Source organism: Anser brachyrhynchus (genome assembly GCF_964034855.1).
Source record: "Anser brachyrhynchus genome assembly, chromosome: 3".
Taxonomy (NCBI): Eukaryota; Metazoa; Chordata; class Aves; order Anseriformes; family Anatidae; genus Anser; species Anser brachyrhynchus.
In genome coordinates, this window is record NC_137696.1 from 112,634,409 (window position 1) to 112,650,397 (window position 15,989).

At 36.2% G+C, this 15,989-nt stretch overlaps 1 long non-coding RNA gene across 1 annotated transcript in view; it reads left to right on the top strand.

Moving 5' to 3' along the window:
* LOC308193466 overlaps positions 1-5,335 on the top strand; it is a 134,316-nt gene extending 128,981 nt beyond the window's left edge. Inside the window, exons 5-6 of the long non-coding RNA XR_013949660.1 lie at positions 4,129-4,197; positions 5,150-5,335. This is a non-coding gene — a long non-coding RNA (uncharacterized lncRNA). The remainder of the gene's footprint in view (positions 1-4,128; positions 4,198-5,149) is intronic.
* Positions 5,336-15,989: the final 10,654 nt, after the last annotated feature.

Sequence of the window (15,989 nt, forward strand, 5' to 3'; positions counted from 1 at the left end):
GTCAGTGTGAGAAAGTTCTCAAGGATATCTCATGTTGTCTTAGCTATATTTCATTATATTAGGTAGAAAGACTGCGTGATTTGGGAACTTCAGTGACAGGTGGACAGCATAAGTGGATACGTCACGTTTTTCCACGAGACCGTACTGACAATTTTTTTTACTTGAGACAGCATGTGAGTGCGAAGAACACTCTTATGCAACTTTTCTGATCTTTAGAAAGCATTCCAAAAGAAATTCACCATTTGAATATGATTCATTGTAATCAGCTAAGTTTGGAAGAGTCACTTGATTCATAAAGTATATGACTGTTAAGAGAAATTTATAAAAAGAGATTCCCTTAAGACTGAAGAAAGCAACTGCTTGTCTACTTAAGGCAATACAATTTCCTGCCACTCTGTATTCTTACTGTGAACTCCAAGTCAACAATATTTACTCAAGCTGCATGACAAACATTGTAAGTTATGGTTTAAGTGATCTAGCAATGTGTTTATATCCTGTTTTGTCCAGCTTAGTAGACAAAAGAACATTTAGCAATTATTCCTATTTAGTGATTAGTTGCTGATGGATGATGATGGTATTTTAGTAAATTGCTTCTCTACAGGTAAGTGATGTTGTTAGCTTTCTTGTTACTGTTCCTTGGAAGTATATGGCTTCTTTACATTAGAAATGTGTACCATGTTAACTGTTCTGGAAAAGATTACATCGTTTCTCCAGTGTGGGTATGGATGAACTTATATTTATAAATGATGATTAATTCAGGCATAGTTATTTCCATAAAGGATATGCTATTAATAAATAGCTTTTGTATCAGTGAACTTGTATCCATGCTACTGATGTATCTGGCTGCGCTTGTTAATGTTGTGATCTGGGATCTTAGGATCATAAGATAATTTGTGTTGGAAGGGACCTCAGGTGATCTCTGGCCCAACCTCCTGACCAAAAAAATGGCCGACTATAAGTCAGACTAGGTTGCTTAAGCTTTAGTCTTGTTAGATCTTGAAAGTTTCCAAGGAAGTAGAGTGCACCTCTCTGGGCAATATATTCCACTACCTCGTTGTTTTATCAGGTACTTTTTAAGCATGCTCCCCTTCCTTTCCTTCCTCTCTGTGAAACACCTGCTTGTCATCTCTTTTCATAGTATACATTCAACCCTTCCTCTGCTTTCTTCTACAATTCTTATCAATAACTGTCTCCAGATAATCTGTCACTGCTACATCCTCATCAGTGTTTCTTTGTATGCAATGATACCAACACAGTTATGCTTCTTTTATCCATGAGACATATCACATATATAGACTTTCCAATTATTGCATTCATTTAAAAATCTATCAATTCTGTGAAAATTTAAAGACTGCATTGGGAACACTTCCCAACACTGACTTATTTCTACTTCCTCCTTTTCTGCACATATTATTCAGTGGCCAAATTTTGTCATGCATAGTACCTGAAATAGCACTGCAAATTTTCTCTAACCATACAAGGGCTGCAAGTTCATTCCTATTTTTAACAGTTTGAGTAACGGAATGATCTGACCAGCTCCACTTCACAGCTAGAGCCAGGTCAGTGTCCTCTGATACTAAAGAACAAGTTTCCTCCATTAACCTGAACATCTAACTTTTTAGTGGCACCCCGACCCATCAAACTGCAGTTTGAGTCTGCTCATCTTCTTCATCTGAGTACATAATAATCATCAGATGATTCTGTCTACAGTGTCCTTTTTGTTTGTTTGTTTGTTTGTTTTTTGTTTTGTTTTGTGTTTTTTTATTTTTCTGATATTTTTACTGCTGTCTTTCTCATCTTTTCTTTGTGAATATCTTTCATGTGAAATAGCAGGAAAAACACTAGTTAATTGAGAAAGACTTTGTCTGAGTTTCACTGCAGAGGATACATATTTCTAAAACATGAAAAACTGTTCAAAATGGTAAAGAATTAAATTTAACAGTACCAGAGCCCAAGCACTGTGATTGTCATGTATTGATACATGGGAATCATGGGCAGGAATACACGGGCACATTTCTGGAGTTATTACAAGCTAGTAATTAATTTTCAACAGATATTTTGAAAGCAGCCACCCTGTTTTAGACAGTAAGAGCATCTACTATTATGGACATGACTGAAACTTGCCTGCTGGCTGCAGACTCAAAGTGACACAGAAACTGCTCAATACATTAATATCCCTGTCACTGCAGAAGATGCCACCTCAGGGAATTAAAAGGGAGGGTAATACATATTTCTCTCATTTTGTTATAGTAACAAGGGTCCACAAAAAAATATTTTCCTAATTGGTGATGTTTCCTTGTGTTCTTTCAGCTGTGATGCATATGCTCTTGACATGAATGTGGGCTGTGTGCATGCAGCGAGTGTAGCCTCGTATTTTGATTCTTATTTCAATTCTTTGTTAAATTCCTTTTGCTTCTTTGTTCAATATGTAATACTCTTCAGAAGATTGTCTGTGTTTAAAATCCCTAATCTATTAAACAGATAAATAACTGCAAAATTCATTTTCAAATTTTTGAGTAATGCAGATAGCTCTGTGCCAGTATTATTAGGGTTTTCATTTGTTTCCAAAGATGTTTCTTTTGTTTCTTTTTTTTTCTCTTAATGCAATAATCTACTATTTTTTTCTTTTGTATTTATTTACTTATTTATTTATTTTTGTGGCTTCTGAAGCAATATGAGTTCTACAATATAGAGTTAAGTTTAAAATGATCTGTAAATTCTTAGTGCACACCTAGTCATTTTACTTCCCAAACTGGATAAAATTTCATTAATACTGTGTGATAAAATAGAATAAAACAGGATTGCTGTATGTATAATTTTATGCTATATCTATGTATGCCTTTATGGATATTGTATGTGTGTGTGCATGTACACACATATCTATGTACAGATATGTACGTACAATGCATGAAAAAAGATCAGATTTCCTCCTTGGCACCACCGAAGATTTTTTAACGGCCTGAAGACCTAGCATCTGTGGAAGGATCCTGTTTAGAAAACATTAATAAGCCCAAGTCTGGAAGGGCTGGAGTAGAAAAAAGCACTCCTAATTATGTTGACACTCAGAAGGTTACCCCCATGTAAAACAGCAGGGAGCATGACTCAAATTCACATTTCAAGGTGATTTCTATTTTATGTTTCTAGTGTGCCAGGTAATATTTCAGGTCCAACTAGTTTAATCAGGTCTTTCATAAGAATTGTCAACACATTATGCCATCCTAGATATATTTTATATTAAGGAGTAACATGTTTTTCTCATTTTAATGTGGCACGTAGACACTCTTTTCCTGCACTCATGAGTGAGCAACTCCAATTACATTCAACAGAAGTTTCTTTTCTCCAGAAAGTGGAAAACAGAGTTCTCTGTATCTGCTTCAGCTCTTATAACAAAGTTCTACAGAAAGATTTTCAGAAAACAGATAAATGAATGAACAATATCAAAATATTGTTAATTATCAGTTAATTCCTTTCCTCTCATTGACTTTCTTATGAGAATGACAAATTTTTGAACAGGCATGAGCATGTGTTGTAAAAGTCATTCCTTTGGCTGATGGTATGTGTGCATTGGCACAGGCAATGAATAAATAAATATTTTTAAAAGGATGATGCTTTTGAAGGAAAAAAAAAAAAAGTTAATTGTAATTTCAAACATCTTTCAGTCAAATTATTTCTGCAATACACAGCTTGAACACAGCAGTGCATCTTTTGACTTCATATAACATTTTGTTTACAGGTCACATGTTTTTCCCAAGACAATTAAAATACCATGTACAGGGAAATTAAAACAGTTTGTACAAAAGTCTTTTCTGTCAAAAGTTCTCTTATCTTTACCATAATCATTACATTATACTGTTATTAAAAAATAAAAAAAAATCAGGTGTTTGAGACTTAAAAAATATATTTTGTTTTGTTTCAATTTGTTTTCCAGCATAAATATGGTGCTTACTATAAGCTTGCATAAAGAGAATTCTGTAGAGAGATTAAAATTTGCTTGTGTTTCTTTTGTTCACACATCTGTAAAATAAGTCTCTCAAGTATATGTTTCTATTCAGTTTTTCTGCTGTCTTTACAAATATATTTGGTTCAGTGGTTTACTGCTGCAAATATAAGTCATGCTCTTTGTTTTAGTTGTATGCATTCGTGACTAATTGAACATGGTATTTCATCTAAGGCTTGAAACCTTGACTGAACACCCGGGTAATATTTTTGTTTGTTTTTTTTATTTCAATCTACCAACTGTTGAAATGCATAATCTTTTGAATAACTTTGTATCTAACTCAGTCAAATGACTATCTGAGTGAGGAAAGCAAACAGAAAAGGCTGGTAAATATACAAGTGTAAATTGATTTTTTTGATCTTGTGATGATCCAAAAAATATTCCTCAAACCTAGTATTCATTAGTTCGACATCTGCTGAGAAAGTAAACATTGCTGGTCTCGTGATGCTGTGGGGAAGTAGAATGCCGTAGGTTGTTCTGTATGCTAGCAGCAATGTTAGGTATTTGATGGTAGAAATCTAAATCACAACCATAAACTAAGTCCAAAGCATAGCATGGACTTAACCTTATCTACAATGTATCTTCCTGTAGCTGAAAAGTAAAAGTCAGAAATTAGCATGTTTTTTTTGTTTGTTTTGTTTTGTTTTTAAATAATAAATTTGTATTTGTTGTTCAATGATATAATCAAAATACATTTTTCTTCTTCAAGACCCCTGGCTCACTGAGTGTGTGCATAGTGATGTTTATTTAAGAACAACAGTTCAAAATTTCTTTTAATTGTTATCTGTGTGTTTTCATGTTTTATTATTACATACTAATCAAGCCTTCTTCTGAAGATAACATGCATGTTCGTGGCTTTAAAATACTTTTCTAATTTTCAAGACTGTTTATCGCCTCAAAATCTCATCAGAAATCATTTGAACTATTCATGTCCGCCATCTTTAAATGGCCTTTAAATGCCAGTTAATTATTCATAAATTTTGGTGCTGATTTGGATATTTAATTTATGTGTCTTAGTATGAATTCCACACTTAATGAGGTGTACTTCAATAGGAATGTTAGACTTTTTGTTATTTTGTTTGTTGGCCTTAGTTGATTGTCTGTAAGAAAGAAAAAAAAATGTTGACAGTTTTGGTTTTTTCTTTTTTTCAGATTTTTTTTTCTCAGATACAAGGTAATCACCATGAAGACGCAGAAATCCGTTCATTCCTAAGACAGCACTTCAGATATATTGATGTCCCTTAAAAATAAAATAAACTGTTAATACATCAAGATACAGATAGTAGCATTATTTTCAATAACAAAACATAAAAAAAATCAGGACGGCTAAAGCCCAGTATGAGCTCAACCCGGACCCTATGGTTAAGGATTTAAAAAAAAAAAAAAATTATAAATACATTAACAGCAAGAGGAAGGCCAGGGAGAATTTCCATCCTTTACTGGATGCAGGGGGGAACATGACTACTGAGGAAAAGGCTGAGGTTCTTAATGCCTTCTTTACATCTGTATTTACTAGCCAGACCATTTATCCTTGGAGTACTCAGCCTCCCAACCTGGAGGTTGGCCTCTTCTCGCAGATAACTAGCGATAGGACTAGAGGGAGTGGCCTCAAGTTGCTACAGGGGAGATTTAGGTTGGAAATTAGGAGACATTTCTTCTCAGAAAGAGTAGTCAGGCATTGAAATGGGTTTCCCAGGGAGGTGGTGGAGTCACCGTCCCTGGGGGTGTTTAAGGAAAAGTTGGATGTGGTACTTAGGGACATGCTTTAGTGGGTGATATTGGTGGTATGGTGATGGTTGGACCAGATGATCTTGGAGGTCTTTTCCAACCTTAATGATTCTATGATTCTATGTAGCTACTCACAGCTGTGAAGAAATAATGATGGGCTGACCTACAGCAGTCATATAAGTTAAGAATCTGACACCCAGGTGGGATAAGAATTTGTCTCTTCTAGCAAAGAAAATCTGCTTACATACAAGATCTTTTTGTACTCTCATAACTGTCCTACTTCTTAAAAACTCTTTCACAATGACAGTGTATATCTACTAGAATTTCCAAAGGTCATTAATCAGCTCACTATTTTTTATGAATATTAGTGGCACACTAGTGAGTAGAAATCCTGAAAAGAAATCGTGTAACAAGTGAATGCGTAAGAGAAAGTTTTGTTATCATCTGCTAAGATCCAGTGAGATATCTCAGTTCATGCTGATCTATACTTGAATTGCCTTGGAAGACTAGAATGTACAGTGGGGTAGTAGTAATTCACAAGTGGCACGACTCCATCCAGTTTAGCCCTGACCCATCATTCTGGACTGAAATAATCATTGGAGACACTGTATTTTCCAATGAGTTTTATTTCTAAGGTCTCAAACATTTCTAGCAATGATTTTCTTTTTCTTTTTTCCCCCCTTTTAAAAAAAATAAAAATGAATGAAATCACGTGTAACCCTGATGCTCTAATGATTTTGAAGCAGTTAGAGGCAGATGTTAAATATTCATTTTTTATCTATGAATCTTGAGATTCACTATCGTCATCTTGACATTTATTTATTTATTTATTTATTTACTTCTGAACACTTACACAGAGCTGCAGTCTATCAACCTCCCATTTTCCCTTGCAGAACTTTTTTATTCTGGCAGGTGTTTAATTAGAATTTTCTCTACTTTTGAAAAACTGTTCAACTTCAGAGCAGAATGCAGTTGGCTTTCATAGTTTCTTTCTAATTTGATTAAATAGTTCTCAGACTTCTGGTCTGCTCTGTGGACCTCTGAGAATAAAAATGTCATATAGCTGTCAGTAGTTCTTTTTGTCAAAATAATTGACACAGTGTATGTCTTGTATTTAAAATTCAGAAACTCTTTGTTACTCTACCCTAGAGAGCAAAGTATAGCATGGACCAAAAGCAATATAATAAAGTTAGTTAAATGTATTATTTTTAGACTCAGAAGTACTATGATCAAATTGCTGAACTAAAGGTACGTTTACAAAAGGGACAATTATACTATTATACCTTGTACTATTACCTATTAAAGAGCAGTTCGGACTTTTTTGAATCAAACTAGATACATGCCTTGTTTGTAAGTATAAAGCTCTTCCATAACCAAATCTAAAATTATTTCCAGAAATGGTGTGCTTTGCAGCAGCCAGAAATCTGCAAAGAAAACATGTCTTTGTCTCATATTGCTTGTTTTGGTAGCTGTATGTTTTACTAAATACATATAGTCACAGTTTCAAACTGAACACAAAGTTATAGGAGGACTATACCACACAGCCTGTGGACTCCCTGAACTATCTTTCAAATGAATAAAACACTACAATTTTCAACTTCAAGCAGGTCTGTTGGCAGGTGATAGCAGTACATATACTGTTATCTTGTAAGCAAATTTTTGTGATTCACTTCCACGTGGTATGTTCTGCCAAGCTTTTCCTCAATAAATTGTTGGTCATTACTGAATTTGTTCTGGTAACATAAGATAAAAATCAGCCGATCAGTCTCTTACCTGTTAGACACTCACAAATGCATCATCCACTCAAACAAACTTCAAAGAAAGCAGCTGTCTAATCTGTGATTTAATTTGAAGTCAACCTTAGAGAAAAATCTTTGCAATGTCACACACTAAAGCAGAAACTTCAAAGAAATGCTGATTGTCAAGGACTGCAAAAGACGTTTTTCCTTCCTACACCTTGAGAAAATAGTTTTAGAAATATAAATCAAGTTTTTTTTTGGTTTGCCTTTTTTTTTTTCTTTAGATAACAGTCAGTATTTTGATATCTAAACACAAATTTTGTGCATTCAGCTGCAGGAATAGTGTACAAGCAAAGAAACTAGTGTTAGAGTCTAGGAGTGGTCTGCTAATTTTTACTCAGAGTGGATCAGATAAAGAGTAGAATGTGAGGTGACAGCTTCAGCATGAAAGTAATCTGGGGTGCTGGAAATAAGGGCACTGGTACGGCAGTAGTATCTTGTTTTGTTCAACTATAGAGCTTTAAGATCAACATAATTAGTTTAAAAAAAAAAAAAAAAAGCCATACAAGAAAGCACAGAACTAAGCTAGAACAGTTGAGGCTGGTCAGAATTTTAAAAGATCCCACACAGGTTTGATACAATGGTTTAATATAGCTGCTAGTTGCCTACACACAAAGTTTTTCACATGGTCTGTACTAAAAGGCTTCTCAGGCACAGTACAACAGAGGTTGAAAAATATTTGACTTTTATATTTATTAGTGGTACAAATAATCTGGGGAATTCAGCTAGATTTAAGAGACAGTAAATGTCAAACACAAAATCTGCCTGATTCTGTTAACATCTATTTCTTCCAATTTGGAAATCAAATGACAAGCACTATGGAAAAGGTCATCTCTTGGTTAATGGTAGCTCTGAAAGAAAATGCATTAGATTGAAGCATAATAGTTTTCTTTTTTTTTTTTTTAACTTTTTACTTTTTTTTTCTGCTTGCAAAGTATTTGAAACAGGGGATCCTTTGCATCAATCATGAACTCATGTAGGCTGTAATCAAGAAGATTGTATCATAGAGTACTTGAAGAGACTGAAATACCTAAAGAAAGTGTACAGTAGTCAGACATAAAGTTTCTGTTGTGCCCAAGAACAAACATGATTTGAATTGCTGCTTCAGCAAGAGTCTGGCAGAATATGTAGCAGCAGCAAAAGCACATCCAAATCGTTAAAAAGTAGGTCTTTATTCAGTGAGAGGTTCGCACAGGTAAGAAGAGTCAGGTCAGTCTCTTCACCACAGTGAGGTTATAGGAGGTGATACATGTGAATTCCTGATTTTGCTTCTTGTTACTAGTGCAGAAAAAAAAAAAAATCTGTTTAGGAAATAAATAAATAAATAAACAGCTATATGCCAAATTATATTTTGTGATTCCCTGCTGAAATACTGGTGACATTAAATGGACCAATAGATAAATAATTAAATAAATAAAATTGTTATTATTCCATAATAGCATTGATGTTAAAATTAAATTTGCTTCTGTAGCTTGACTTCAAATCATGCTCCCTTGCACATTGTGAGACCATTGTGAGACAGACTGAAAAAATGTGCTAATGAAAAAAACTGCACACAGCCTTTTATCAATGAAACTTAGCAAAACATTTTTTTGATTTTGTGATCTCTTTTCTGAGGTGTTGGTGGCCAATACTGCATCTCACTCTATGGAGCTAATACTTTCAGAGTTTGGTCTCTACTATTTGCAAATCTTGCATAAAGTGCTTTAGAATTTGAAGCTAATTGTGAACATCTTGGAAGTTTATTCTAGGAAGCTGTGATTTTTATGCCAAAAGTTGAAACTTTGCATGACATTCAAAAGCTATTTCCACAAAGTAGTAAATTTTCAGAAAAATAAAATGCATGAAATATGTAATATATTGTCCCCTTAACAACAGTGACCAAATCTACAGAAAGTTAAAAAAGAGAGTGAAAAAAAAAGAAAGAAAAAAAAAGAGTGAAAAAAGTAGTTGGAGAACGAAACAGTTATTCATATTTTATTAAATATGGAAACAAGGACACCAGTACTTTAAACAACACAATATTTATTTCTTACTGATTAAGTCTTCAGACCCCAAAGAAGAACTCACAAATCTCAAACTCTCTCTCTCTTTAATGCATGTTGTTTTTATGCAGATAATGTAATAAGTATTTGAAATGCAAACTGACTGACTCATGCATCTGAAATACAAAAATAGTGAATGCAGAGGACTCTGTACTTGGAGAGTGTAACTGCAGTCAGAGCAGCCTGCGTTGGCATTCCTGTCTAGAACTACATTTTTGATGTACCCTTTATGTATATCAGTAGGCTGACTTCAGTAGGCTGCCCACTCCTCTCTGAGCATCTTCAAGGCATCTTTAATCTTTGACCTCAGAAGCAGACAGTTGGTCAAGACAGGAACTTGGCTGAATTTTTATTTTACGAAACAGAGTAAAATATGTCAGGGTGCAGCACAGGCCAGCAGCTCCCTGGTGCTGTGAGTGGCAGGGGCTCCCCAGGGATGTCAGGGCAGGGACTGTCAGCCAGCGCCTATCCCAACAAGAAAGCCAAGAACAGGGGGCAGGCCAGGAGACATTGGTGGCAGCCCCAGACCTGGTCATCAGCACCTCCCCGGGGATGCTAATGTGTCCAAGGATGATGTTAGCCCTTTTGACCAGGCCTAGCTGTGGTGGAGATGGAAACCAGTAAATAATCTTCGTAACGCAATATAAAACAGATTATGTGTGTGCAGGGGTCAATGGAGATATCACGATCACCTACAAAATCATACAGGCAGATAGACAAGGGAAAATAGCAAGATTATAAACTAGGAGATACACTGTCCTGAGAAGCAGCACATAATATGCTGTCATATCATCAGAGATACCTAGCAAATATCTTCTATGAGATTTAGAGAAGAAATGAACAGAAACAAATATATTCATAAACAGTTGCCTGGCAGAAAAGGACTTGGTGGTGCATGTCAACAGTAGGCTGAGTGTGCCCAGATGACCAAGAAAGCTACTGGCATTCTGACCTGCTTCAGAAACAGTATGTCCAGCAAAAATAGGGATGTGATTATCCTCTTGTATGTGACACTGGTGAGACCGAACTTCAAATATTGTGTTCAGTTTGGGGCTCCTAACTACAAGGATATTGAGTTGCTCAGGCATTTGTACAGAAAAGCAACAAAGCTGTTGAAGGGACTAGAAAACAAGACTTATGAAGAGTGACTGAGGGAACTGGGGTTGTTTAGTCTGGAGAAGAGGAGGCTGTGGGGAGACCTTATTGCTATCTACAAATACCTGAAAGGAGGTTGCAGCAAGGAGGGTGTTGGTCTCTTTTCGCAGTTGACAAGTGATGGGATATAAGGAAATTGTTTCAAATTGTGCCAGGGGAGGTTTAGGTTCAACCTTATGAAGAATTTATTCACAGAGAGGGTGGTCAATGGAGAGTACTGCCAAGGGATGGAGTTCCCATCCCTAGAGTTATTTAAGAGATATGTGGATATGGCTCTTAGGTACATGATTTAGAGGTGGACTTGGTAGTGTTAGGCTGATGGTTGGACTTGATGATTTTGAAGGTTTTTTCCAAGCTAGGTGGTTCTAAGATTCCGTCTTTCTAAGAGCTGACAATCCATCTTGAGTACTGTTTTTTAGGGGGGTATAGACATAGCCATGGTGATCACCATTCAATATCTTTCTTTCTGTCAAATTAAATTGGTTTGAGGGAAATTAATTATTATGTGGATAAAAGGAAACAGGGAAGCTATTAGAAATAATTGGAAGCTGCACATAAGAGAGATGGGAGGGAAAAAAAAATAGTCTCCAAAACAGCTTAATTGAAACTTCAAGGTTAAAAACAAAATAGCTCGTGTTGGTGCCATTTCTCCTAGAAAGCCTTTTCCTCATGGCCATAATTTCATTGGTACGCAGAAAATTGCTAGAGATTTCCTATGTTCATGTTTGTAATTTGGAATACATTCTCAAGGAGATAGCCAGTTACATTTGCAAATTTCAAACCTAGGAAATCAAAATGCTAGTGTATGGAAGGTCTCCATGGGTCCTGGTCAGAATCAGCTTAGAAGTGACATAAAGGGACATCATGAAAATTTTGTGCTGACAGCAGCTTCCATGAAATAAAGGTATATTGTAAACTGCTACTTAAATGTAATGAGCATGCTTTTGTGTATTATCTCCAAGACATTTTGTTTTCTTTGAGAGCTTGTGACTCAGTGTAGTCTAAAATTAATTAAAAATGAAATAACATGTATTATTTTTTAATATAAAGTTTCTGGATTTTCCTTTTTTTTTTTTTTTTTCCCCCATGTCATATGAAATAAGTCATGTAGTTTAAGGATTCTCAGACAGAGGGCCTGTATTTTGTTCTATTCTCTGGAAGAAAACAAGCTAAAACCATACAAGTAATTGGAGTCACTTGGTAAGCAATAAAGAGATGGTTATAAAAGTGGGTAAATTTAGGCTGTATTTTACAGATAAGGAATAATTAAAAACAAAAACCAAAACCAACCAAACAATAATATTAGAGGAACATGTCATCCTCTTTCCGCCAAAGCACAAATGAAGCAATATTTACTAATCAAAGTCAATAACAGAAAACACCATACAAAAACATGTTTACAGCTGTGGTAGCTTTACTTGAGTGGGCAGCTGAGTTCCACCATGGCCGCTTTCACTCCCCCTTGTTAAAGGGGAAGGGGGAGAAAATATGACACAAAGGGCTCAAGGGTTGAGATAAGGACAGGGAGATCACTCAACAATTATTGTGACGGGCAAAACAGACTCAGAGTAGGGAGATAGCAAGATTTATTACCTTTTACTAACAAGCTAGGGAAGTTAGAAACAAAGGAAAGAAACCAAAAACACCTTCCCCCCATCCGCCCTCTTCAACTTCCTCCCCCAAAGCAGCACAGGGAAACGGGGGAGCGGGGGCTGTGGTCAGTCCCGGACGCTTTGTCTCCTCTGCTCCTTCACGGTCACTCTGTGCCCCTGCTCCACATGGGGTCCCTCGCACGGGATGCCGTCCTTCCCGAACTGAGCCTGCGGGGGCTGCCCACAGGCAGCAGCTCTTCAAGAACTGCTCCCACACGGCTCCGTACCATGGGGTCCATCCATTAGAAGCAAACTGCTCCAGCACAGGTCCCCCACGAGCGGCAGCTCCCCCCAGACCCCCTGCTCCTGCGTGGGCTCCTCTCCACGGGCTGCAGCTCCGGCCCGGGGCCTGCTCCTGCGGGGGCTCTCCATGGGCCGCAGCCTCCTCCAGGCCACGTCCACCTGCTCCACCGGGGACTCTTCCACGGGCTGCAGCGTGGAGATCTGCTCCATGTGGGACCCGTGGGCTGCAGGGGGACAGCCTGCTCCACCAGGGGCCTCTCCACAGACTGCAGGGGACTTTTGCTCCAGCTCCTGGAGCACCTCTCCCCCTCCTTCACCAACCTTGGCGTCTGTCTGCAAGGCTGTTTCTTACTCCTCTCTCTCTCCCAGCTGCTGTTCCCAGCACTTTTTGTTTCCCTTTCTTAAATATGCTCTCATAAAGGTGCAAAGAACATTGCTTATTGGCTCGTCTCTGGCCAGCAGCAGGGCTCTTATCTAACATGGGGCAGCTTCTAGATCTCCTCACAGAAGACACCTCTGTGGCCGCCCTGCTACCAAAACCTTGCCATCTAAACCCCCAATCGCCAAAAGCAAAACTTACCCTAATAAAATTGCTTGGCACAAATTAAACTGCCTATTTTCCTCACATCATAGTTATAAGATTTAATCATATTATTATTCTTTGCTTGCTGTGACCTAGAGGTTTTGCAATTGGTAATCGATCTTTAGTTTTACTTATAATAATACCATTTTTGATCCCTTTTTTCTTCATTCAAAGAGATCATTTTTTAGTCTGTGTAGTATAATTACATATCAGTTAATCACACCATGAAATAAAATGTAAATGTATCCTTCAAATATATATTCATAAACAGTTGTCCAGTTGCAAAACACTTTTTCAAGTAAACTATCATAAAGGGCTTTAACCTTCAACAGCATTTATATTTAATGGCATAAGTGAAAGAGGATGACATTAAAACTTCAAAGCAGCAGGGATGATACATTTCCAATCATGCTGTCACAGTGAGATCTACAAACATACCAGTACCCAAAGAACTGCTTTTTGTTTTACTGAAGTTCAAACATTGTCTCATCTCAAACAATATCTAATTCTACTGGTACTTCAAATCCACCAAACAGCCATGACAAATATATGTGATATTTTGGTAAATCGATCACTTAAAACAAAACTTAAATAGTTATTCAATCTTTGTCCCAGAATGACCACCAAAATTTAAAACATTATGATGTTAATATGGCTAATCATCTGTTTATGTCACAGTATCAAAAACACTGTGAATACAGTGACATGAAAAATGTCATTCAATTACTTCAGGTCAAGACTATATGTAAAAACTGTCCTCTATCTTGCCACTAATTAAAGCTGTGGGTTGGCCTGAAACTATTCTTCACTTGATTTCACCACAATTTTGCAAGGGGTTAATTTCATATAGACATCTCACAGTATGTTGTCCAATGCCAGCATAGGCTGTCTGAGACTGCCATGTTTTTAGCCTATGAAAAGAAATAGGTGCTTTCAGATGTCAGTTTCCTTAGGATAGTGGTGTAAAATAATTGAACTGACCCTCACAATTGCTTTGTTCTGCCCATAGCTTGTAAAGAAGCCAAGACTGTATAACTTGAAATTAGATGGTCAATTTAGAGATGTCTGACAATAGAAGAGGTGAAAACCACCCTTAATACCAGTAAGAAAAATGAGAACATTCCTAAGTAATGTTGTGATAATTATATATAGAATAGAATAGAATAGAATAGAATAGAATAGAATAGAATAGAATAGAATAGAATAGAATAGAATAGAATAGAATAGAATAGAACAGAACAGAACAGAACAGAACAGAACAGAATAGTTCAGTTGGAAGAGACCTACAAAGATCATCTTGTCCAACTATCTGATCACTTCAGGGCTAACCAAAAATTAAAGGATGTTACTGAGGGAATTATCCAAATGTCTCTTGAACACTGACAGCCATGGTGCATTAATCACCTAACTAGGAAGCCTGTTCCAGTGGTTGATCAACCTCATGGTAAAGAATTTTTTTTCTAATATCTGTCTGATACAGCTTTGTGCTGTTCCAACGCATCCTATTATTGGTTACCATTGAAGAGACCAGCACCTCCTCCATTTCCCCTTCTCATAAAGTCATAGAGAACAATGAATTTGCTTCTTATTCTCTTTTTTCTCCAAACTAGGTATCTTTATTTAAAGAAGTTAGTGCCAAACAAACTCTTCAATTTGCTTCACTTCAACACAGCTGTTTCTTGCTCATAAATTGATCTCAGTACAGGATTTAACTACTTCTGTGGCCTTCAAGTAGCCACAGTTTCAAAGATAATCACTCTGAATCTTGTATTACTACCTGAAGTATTGAGTGTGAACACAATGGAAGGTGTTGATAGTTCATGTAAATTGGTGAGAATATTCACAGGACTGGGCACAGGATCCTGCTTAACACTAAAGATAATTTCATATATAATAATAACATATTTTCCCTTTGTGGCTTTATTATTCTATGCATTTCCTCAAAATATGCAACATATCCACATACAAAATATAAGGCTTCACAATGTTACTCCATTCATGAGAGGAATTAAAGTTTACATGCTGAAATGGCGTGTTGTTCTGAAACAGTGAAATTCCATATTGGGCTGTATAAGCAGAGTGTAATAGGTAATTGTTCTCCATTATTCAGTACTGCATTAACCTCTGTTTAGTTTTGGCTTTAATTGTCAACAAAAAATGGGATTAATAGAATAGACTCCAGAAGAGAGTAACAATGGAGAACATCAACGATAAGGAAGATGTAAAGCTTAGAATGTTTTTAGTTTGGAGAGAAGCTAGGTAGGCAAAAATGCAAGGTAAAACAGTTGGGGAAAAAAAAAAAAAAAAGATAATAGTCTTCTAATACATGTTAGAAGTATTTCAAATAATATTCTCAGACCCTTGTGTTCTTGACAGGATAAAATGATATTGACTTAAACAGTTATAAAAAAAAATAATTCATACATGAGGGAAATATTTTTACTGATAAGACTGGTAGATTTTTTTAGGAGGTTATGGGAACCTCAGAAAATGTGCATCTTAAAAATAAAATAAAATAAAAGACTAATCAAATGCCCGTTAAGAATGATATTTATAAAGCATATGCTACTTAGGCCTAAAGATGGACTACAGGTCAGGTCTTTTCCTATCCTATGTTTTTTTGTCATTCTTTGTAATTTAAGTATTATAACTTTATGTAGATATTATAACATATTTAAATATATAACATTATAACTTACTAAACATATTCTAATTCTTTTCCAGGTTGTCAAGGTCAATTAACATTATCTCTATTACAGATCCTACAACAAACTATGCTCTGAGAAA